The 9,602-nt window shown below is 38.7% G+C and overlaps 1 non-coding gene across 1 annotated transcript; it reads left to right on the top strand.

The window, feature by feature from the left end:
• Positions 1–384: 384 nt before the first annotated feature.
• TRNAC-GCA (transfer RNA cysteine (anticodon GCA)) lies at positions 385–456 on the top strand. Its single transcript has one exon. It is a non-coding gene; the product is annotated as a tRNA-Cys (tRNA).
• Positions 457–9,602: the final 9,146 nt, after the last annotated feature.

The raw sequence follows: 9,602 nt of genomic DNA on the forward strand, positions 1-9,602 counted from the left end.
TTGTTAATTTTGTCCCCTAACGCTTTTAGTGAAGATCCCCAAGTCTGCAGCAAAGTTGAAAGGATTTTACAGTGAACATACAACACTAGATGACCAGTATCTTATAGTACTTGCTTTATTTAATAGCTAACCATCTATCATCCATTAACCTGTCTTGTTTTATGATGCATTAAAAGAAACACTTGCCCATAAATGCTCCTGCATTATAAATTCAGTGTTTCTCTCTCAGTGTTTTTTTTTTCCTTTGAATTTGCATATGCTGAAATGCACACACCTAAGTGTAAAGTGCTATATTTCCCATCATTTTGTCAGCATACTTTTTTCCCCTTTTTTACAAAATCAAACTTCTGGCTAGTTACAGAATTGTCATAAATTAAGAAGGCTTCCCTGGTAGCTTAGAGGTTAAAGCATCTGCCTGCAATGCAGGAGACCCAGGTTCGATCCCTGGGTTGGGAAGTTCCCCTGGAGAAGGAAATGGCAACCCACTCCAGGATTCTTGCCTGGAGAATCCCATGGACAGAGGAGCCTGGTGGGCTACAGTCCATGGGGTCGCAAAGAGTCGGACACGACTGAGCGACTTCACTTTCACTTTCAAGGTTTTGAAAGTAGTTGGGAACAATAGCATATGACGAGCATGTTAGACAGATTATGTTCATTGTAACATGAAATTTGTTCTTTTGGTAAATACCCTGGCCCTTCTCTTGGTTCTTTTTCTCTCCATTCCCTTCTACATATAAACAGGAGAGAGAAAAAAGTAAAGCAATTGATTAGTGAAGTTTTTTTTTAGGATCTCCCAGAGTGAAGGACTAGCTAAAAAGTGACTTCTACTTCCAGCTTTTGCCATTTACTTTTTGGCAACCACTTTCTTCTTTTATTTTTCCTTTTGTTATGAAATTCAATGAGAAACAGTCTATCTAGTCCCTATATTTCATAACAAAATATGGAATTCAGTATAGCTATTCTAGAAAGTCCAAATAGACAATTCCATGACAATTCATAATGTGTTTCCACATGGAATTAAAGGAACCCGCCTGCCAGTGCAGGAAACATAATGAGATGTGGGTTCAGTCCCTGGGTCAGGAAGATCCCCTAGAGGAGGGCATGGCAACCCACTCCAGTGTTCTTGCCTGGAGGATCCCATGGACAGAGGAACCTGGCAGGCTGCAGTCCATAGGGTTGCAAAGAGTCAGACACGACTGAAGCAACTTAGCATGCATGCATGCATAAAGTGACAGATTACTTGAATACTATGAAGGGCACATTTGTCACACTTACTAGGAAAATTGGGAGATGTAAATGTTGATTTCTATTTATTACTGGTTCACTGGGGAATCCTTGCACTGTTTTAATTGTCTGTACACAATGGCCATGTCAAGCTGCTTGAATGATGGAAGAAAAAACCCAAATTCAGGTAGGACAAGAATTTGATCTGGGTCTGTTTGATGTCTTGTCTTTAAAAAGGGGAAAATGGACAAGATTGGCTTTGTAAATATTTGGTGTGTATGTTAAAATGCCTGGTGCTGTAGGTTAAAGAGAGACCCCGAAGGATAGATTATCTAGAACAAGCATACTGTTCGCTTAGAAAGAGGATGTAGGTATGTGATAAGCAGGATCAGGATAGTAAGTTTATAGCACAAGTTCAAAGAGCAGGCAGTGGCTGGCAGCTCTGGTGGTTGGGGAAGGTTTCTGTGGGGAGCATCTGCTTTGAGGTGATTGGATGTGGATGGAGAGAGGAAGGGAAGAGGGCTTTCAAGGTCTCTCAGTTGCTCACAGCAGAGATGCTTATTCCCTTCAATGCAGTATGAATCAATGAAAAATTTGGGGAGGTCTTAACAGATAAAGTTGAAAAGATAAGTTGGAGTAATTATGTCAGGTCTTAATTGACAGGTTATTTTATTTATTTATTTTTAATCTTATTGAAGTATAGTTGATTTACTATGTTTTAATTTCTTCTGTATAGCAGTGACTCAGTTATATATATGTGTATATATATATATATATTCTTTTTCATTATGATTTGTCATAGAATATTGAATATAATTCCCTGTGCTATACATTATGACCTTTTTGTTTATCCATCCTATATATAATAGTTTGCCCAAACTCCATTCCTTCCCTCCTCTACCCAGAACCTTTGGCAACCACAAGTCTGTTCTCTGTGTCTGTGAGTCTGTTTGTTTCTTTGTTTGTTTTTGTAGCTATGTTGATTTGCATTGTATTTTAGATTCCACATGTGAGTGATATCACAGGGTATTTGTCTTCTTTTTCTGATTGTGCTAAGTATGATAATCTCAACAAATGGCATTATTTCATTATTTTTGATGGCTGAGTAATATTCCATTACTGTTTTAAAATCACATCTTATTTATCAACTCATCTTTGACAAATAATTTTAAAAGGCCAATACAACCCTTAGTTCCCTGGATTGTTTTCCATTCTCCACCTGTGGTTAACAGAAATCACACTAGACCAGGGTCTTTTTATCAAAAGAAAGAGTAATATCCATTCACTGATTTATTGTTTGAATAAATAATTTGTGTGAGCTAATTTTAAAAAAGTTTATGAGAAGTGATGGTTAACCAATATATGCAAAATAAAATTTTAACCCTAAGGTTTAAACGAAAGTGTCACCTTTTCATGAGAAAAAAATGTGACTGTGTACTCCTTTTATTAATGGGGACATGGTCACTGTTTAAATCAAAAACAATGTAAGAAAATGCCCAACAACATTTCTTGTGTATAGTTACTCATCTTTTAAATGTTGCAAAATGCTGAAGGGATCAGAAAACCAGAAAGGGCAGGGGAAGTTGGTGGTTTAAAAAATATAGTGACTAAGTGACTTGTGCTGACTAACACCAGTGAACTCATAGTGAGTAACAATAGTGAATTTAGAAGGGATATAAATACAAGGAGAACTATTTTAAGACTGCTATAATACAAAAGGCAGCTGAATTGGTCACAAGTAAGGGTTCCCTCTGGGAAATTTGGAAGTAGTTCAGTTCACCCCTACAAAGTCTTGTTTCTCTTTCCCTTCTTAGGGGAGTTAGATGGAGTTCTTTCAAATATGGCTCCTTTTCCACTGGCTTCCTGGGGGTAGTTCTTGGCAGATGAGCTTGCTTGTGGTTTTGCTTCGAAAAAAAATGCCATAGGTGTCCAGTGGTAAGCAAAAACCAAAGGTCAGTGGTGGTGTCTGAAAACTGGAAATGTAAAAGGTTTATTTTCTTAGTTTTTGTTTCCAATCATGGGATAAAAGTATAAGGACTGACAAACCATCCTTTTCATAAACATAGATGCTATCTTTTTAAAAATGAAAGATTATAGGTTATAGATAGAGCAAAATTATAACTGACCAGAATGTGCAAAGACAGAAAGTCTATTGTGGAATTTCCAATTATTTGAGTGTTAATCAGAAAATTTTTTGGTTTTGCTCTTATTGAAAATATTTTTAAATGTTAATTTATTTTCCTTGAAACTCATTTTCCCAACAGTATTTGACCTGAGGCCAGATAACGAATTTGCTGTCTTTTTCTCTCATAACATCTGCCTTATTTTTGTTGACACTGATTATTGACTGGGCTTCTCCTGTGGCTCAGTGGCAAAGAATCTGCCTGCAAAGCAGGAGCTGCAGAAGACACAGGTTTGATCCCTGGTTGGGAAGATCCCCTGAAGGAGGGCAGGGCAACCCACTGCAGTATTCTTGATTGCAAAATCCCATGGACAGAGGAGCCTGGCGCACTATACTCTATAGCGTCACAAAGAGTCAGACACCATTGAAGCGACTTGTCCCATGAGTGGTCTCTTGCCTCATTAGACTTAAATTCTCTAAAGACAAGGACACCACATGGGTTATCATTGTAATATCAGCACTCATCTAACCCAGTGTCTAACATATAGCTGGTACTTATTTGATCGAAAAAATAAGAAGATCATGAATCATACATTAAAGATGAATTTCTCTAGCTGTGTCTTGGGAATTAATTTTTTCTGGAAGAAGATAACAGACTCATCTACACCTAGGCCATGATGGGATTTCAGTTTTTAGCTAAAATCTTTAAATGAACTTATTTTCCCATTGTCTTTCCTGTTAAAAGCTTTGTTTTCTCTCATAATTTGGGATTTCCAGGGACGTGGGTCACTTTTAGTATATTCCACATATATACGGAAGGCAATCATTAGTTCTGTTCATTTGGGTGAGGCCTTGGATAAATAAATAATGTCCCCCATTTAGTATGATAAATAAGAAAGAAAATTGTCTCAAGTGCATGAATTTGAATGGCATGGATAGGAAAGAGAAAGCCTCAGGTTTCCTTGGTGAGAATATTATTTGAAGGTCTTTGAACAGTTAATTAAATGGAATATTTATTTAAATAAATGAGAGTCTGTAGGCAAATTGATGAGCAGTTTTGCTTTTTCTAAAGAAATCTGTTGGTTTAAAAATAATGAATTGAAACTTTTAGTAGAAAATATATTATGAAGTCCCCTCAGTGTAATTTCAACATGAAAGGGTATACTGCTGCATTTAACATTGAAGATAATTTCGGTATTTTGTCTTAAATTTAGCAGACCCATTTTTCAGACTTGGAGGTGCTGAGAGCAGACTCACATAATACCATTCCTTCAAAACTGGTGGTAAATTTCAGTTAAGTTTGCTGCTGCTAAGTCTCTTCAGTCGTGTCCAACTCTGTGTGACCCCAAAGACGGTAGCCCACCGGGCTCCTCCGTCCCTGGGATTCTCCAGGCAAGAACACTGGAGTGGGTTGCCATTTCCTTCTCCAATGCATGAAAGTGAAAAGTGAAAGTGAAGTCGCTCAGTCAAGTCCGACTCTTCACGACTCCATGGACTGTAGCCCACCAGGCTTCTCCGTCCATGGGATTTTCCAGGCAAGAGTACTGGAGTGGGGTGCCATCGCCTTCTCTGTTCAGTTAAGTTTAGCGCACCAGAAAAGCTATACTGTAGAGTTTGTGTTATATTTAGGGAAGATTTCATCTAAAATTTTTGCATTCACAATTGGAGCAAATTATATTTAAAAGGGAGTAGCTTTTAAGATACAATTTGGTTATTGCAGCATATCCTTTATAGGTTTTGCTGGTTTACAAGAATGAGAAATGAAGGGAGAGAAAGGATTTATATGGACATTGGATTCAAGAATTGCCTTAGGCATTTGCATGGCTCCTTAATCTCAAATTGAGGGTGTCTTCTGTCTTTTATGTCTTCTAGTTTTGGCTAGGGACAGGTGTTTTAAGTATTGTCCCTCAGGTAGAATCACTGTTGCCAATTCATTCTGAAGTACTATAAATACTTATTCTATAAAATTCAGAGATTGACTATTTTCCAGTCTTATCTAGGTTTAGAGCTTTGAAAATAGATTAGTAAATAGCATGATTCAGTTTTCATTTTGACATATAAGCACCCCTCCATGAGTTTAACCCTTTTTAAAAAATTCATATTAGTGATGTTTAAAATAGCTTTCCTGAAATGAAACTTCAGAAGGGGATGGCACTTGGTGTCTTGGGATTTTTAGAGCTTCTCAACAGAGAGCAATGGAGAGCCCAAGAACATAGATGGCAGGAGTGCTTCACAGGGAGGCTATTGAATGGGCCAGGAAATGCTGCAGATGAATGCAATTGGAGAGCAGAAGACAAACCATGCTGGAGCCGTTAGACTCTTAGCTATTTGGTTTTAACTTAAAAGGAAACCTAGGTTTTTACACTTTGACATAAATAAAAGGAATCTAGACCATCCTTTCCACTGAGCAGCCTAAGAGTCAGGAAAACAAAGTAGAAAGCGTTTGTTCACTCCTTCAAAGTTGTTCTCTGAATCTGATGCACTTTTCAAGTCTGCAGGAGGATGCGAAGTCTTCAGTGTTTGTCACCACTAAAGAGAATCTGTGGCCTCAGACTGTTTAGATGATGTTGCCCAAAGTAAGAGCTTGAGTAATGTGTTGAATGACTGAATTAATAAACCTTATCTTAAAATTCTGGTATGACAATGAAGCTTGTATCCTGGAAGAAGACATTTCCAGAAAGGAAAGCAAACATTGCTTTACGCAGGAAGTCAAATTATAGTATCTGCTATACAAAGAGATGGTGCCCGTTAGAGCTATGAAAGAAGCTCAAGAAACATTTATATTGGGTGATGGATGATAGATACATGAAGAAAGATGTCTCCGATCATGGAAGAAAATAGGATAGAATCAATTCACTAATGGAAGCAAATCGTATATATTATACTAAACATTATTTTAGAAGATTTAGGTTCTTCTTTTGTTTCTAACTATATAACTTAAAAAAAGCATTGAAGTATAGTTGATTTATACTGTTGTGTTAGTTTCAGGTGTGCAACAGAGTGGTTCAGATAGACATACATGCACACACAAACATATTCAGATTATTTTCCATTATAGGTTATTACAAGATCTTGAATATTGTTCCCTACATTATATAGTAAATCCTTGTTGCTGAGGTTCTTAATAAAACATTTATCAATGGTTTTTCTGTCTCAAAGAGTGTTTCTTAAAACTTTTTATTTAGAACTAATTTTACATTTGCAGAATAGTGGCAGAAAGAGTACAGAGAGGTCCCATAGTCCCATCACCCAGCTTCCTCCATCTTCCACGAACTGTTATTAAGACCGGGAAGTGAGCATTGGTACAAAACTTCTAACTAAACTCCAGGCTTCTCTTCACATTTCAACCAAGTTTTCCATGTATGTCCTTCTTCTGTTCCAGGATCCCATCCAGGATCCCACAGTGCTTTTTAGTCATCTTGTCTCTTTTATAGTCTCCAATCTGAGACAGTTCCTCAGTTCAAAGAATATTTATGAAAAATATTTCTCTAGGGTGGCAGAAAGTGAAGAAGAACTAAAGAGCCTCTTGATGAAAGTGAAAGAGGAGAGTGAAAAAGTTGGCTTAAAGCTCAACATTCAGAAAACGAAGATCATGGCATCTGGTCCCATCACTTCATGGTAAATAGATGGGGAAACAGTGGAAACAGTGGCTGACTTTATTTTGAGGGGCTCCAAAATCACTGCAGATGGTGATTGCAGCCAGGAAATTAAAAGATGCTTACTTCTTGGAAGGAAAGTTAATGACCAACCTAGACAGCATATTGAAAAGCAGAGACATTAGTTTGTCAACAAAGGTCCGTCTAGTCAAGGCTATGGTTTTTCAAGTGATCATGTATGGATGTGAGAGTTGGACTATAAAGAAAGCTGAGTGGCAAAGAATTGATGCTTTTGAACTGTGGCGTTGGAGAAGACTCTTGAGAGTCCCTGGGACAGTAACAAGACCTGACCAGTCCTTCCTAAAGGAAATCAATCTTGAATATTCATTGGAAAGACTGAAGCTGAAGCTGAAACTCCAATACTTTGGCCACCTGATGCGAAGAGCTGACTCATTTGAAAAGACCCTGATGCTGGGAATGATTGAAGGCGGGAAGAGAAGGGGACGACAGAGGATGAGATGGTTGGATGGCATCACCAACTCAATGGACATGAGTTTGAGTAAGCTCTGGGAGTTGGTGATGGACAGGAAGGCCTTGGCGTGCTGCAGTCCATGAGGTTGCAAAGAGTGTGACGTGACTGAGCGACTGAACTGAACTGAACTGAACTGAAACAATTAAAAGGGGCTTCCCTAGTAGCTCAGCTGGTAAAGAATCCGCCTGCAATGCAGGAGACCTCGGTTCAATTCCTGAGTCGGGAAAATCCACTGAAGAAGAAATAGGCTACCCACTCCAGTATTCTTGGGCTTCCCTGGTGGCTCAGCTGGTAAAGAATCTGCCTGCAATGAGGGAGACCTGGGTTCAATCCCTGGGTTAGGAAGATCCCCTGGAGAAGGGAATGGCACCCCATTCCCATATTCTGGCCTGGAGAATTCTAGGGACTGTATATAGTCCATGGGGTCACAAAGAGTGGACACAACTGAGTGACTTTCACCTTCACTTTCAAAAAATTACAAGGTCGTTATAAAAGAATTTTCATTTATCCTGCTTATACATTTCATCCCCCCTCCAGTCTTTTAAAATATCTTTATATTTGCAAAATGCTTTACAAGTTTTACTCGTTCCAAAAATTAGTGAGAAGCAAGGAGTATTTTTTGACAGTTTTCTCATTTTATTTAAAAGGAAATTGAGCCATAGGGGAATTTGTATTGTATTTGAAAGCTGAGAATAACAAATTGAGGAGACACAGTTCGAACCTTATTTCATTTGTTTATGTCTTTGTTAGCCAGAATACTGCCTTTTGCACTGTCTGAGTATCCCCTTGAATGTGATGACTGACATGAATTTAGGTTGACCTCAAAGCAACAAAAAGACACAGAATTTCCATAGAAGCTATACCAGTTTCCTTTACTGCTGTTTCATATTCACCTTTCCAAAATCAACTCCCAGTTTGGTGTTGCTGTACAAAATGAAACTACGTTCTAAACAAAGGGAAAATGATGTGTTGGAGGGGGGGCCTCCTTTGGCCAACAGAATCACCTTACTCAGAAAACTCATCACTGGGTTGACATGGGAATAAGGGAAGGATGGATGTGCTATAGTTGCAAGATGCAAAAAGGTCTTTGAAGCTGAGGTCCACCCCTAAAGTAGCCAAGCTTCAGAGGCTTGTGAGGCTTTGGGAAGCCGAGATGTCTGCTTTCCCAGAATGTTTCACTTGACAGAGAAATGCAAATGTATTGCTTTTCCATGAATTGTATAAGTGAATGTTCCATATATTTTTTGCTTTGTACATGTTAATTTCTGCCTTTATCTGTGTGCTTTGGTAAAGTTATTTGAGAGTTCAACGAAACACAAAATAGAATTGCCAGCCTTTAAAGCAACCCAGGGAAGTAGATAAATCAGTCTTTCAGGCTTCGCACCCAGTATTGTGAACCCTCTGCCTTTTTCTCCTTTGATTTCCTAGACCCCAGGCAATCCAGCTGGGCCACTAAGGAAGGGAGGAGGGAGTGGAGAGGCCCTTTAAATTTCCTTTCATCTGGTGTCCTCTTTGCTGACAGAAATAAATTAGCATGTCATATATTAATATACTAGTGGCTGTTAGCCACATTATTCCTTTCTGGTAAAATCAGTTCAGTTTAGTTCAGTTGCTCAGTCATGTCTGACTCTTTGTGATCCCATGAACTGCAGCATGCCAGGCCTCCCTATCCATCACCAACTCCCAGAGTTTACTCAAAGTCATGTCCACTGACGATGTCAGTGATGCCATCCAACCATCTCATCCTCTGGCATCCCCTTCTCCTCCTGCCTTCAATCTTTCCCAAAATCAGGGTCTTTTCCAATGAGTCAGTTCTTCACATCAGGTGGCCAAAGTATTGGAGTTTCAGCTTTAGCATCAGTCCTTCCAATGAATATTTTAAACTGATCCCCTTTAGGATGGACTGGTTGGATCTCCTTGCAGTCCATAGGACTCTCAAGAGTCTTCTCCAACACTGCAGTTCAAAAGTATCAATTTTTTGCCACTCGGCTTTCTTTATAGTCCAACTCTCACATCCATACATGACTACTGGAAAAACTGTATCTTTGACTAGATGGACCTTTGTTGGCAAAAGAATGTCTCTACTTTTTAATATGCTGTCTAATACCTAACCAAAGCCTCAGGGACA

The sequence above is a fragment of the Budorcas taxicolor genome, chromosome X, assembly GCF_023091745.1.
Source record: "Budorcas taxicolor isolate Tak-1 chromosome X, Takin1.1, whole genome shotgun sequence".
NCBI classification, from domain to species: domain Eukaryota; kingdom Metazoa; phylum Chordata; class Mammalia; order Artiodactyla; family Bovidae; genus Budorcas; species Budorcas taxicolor.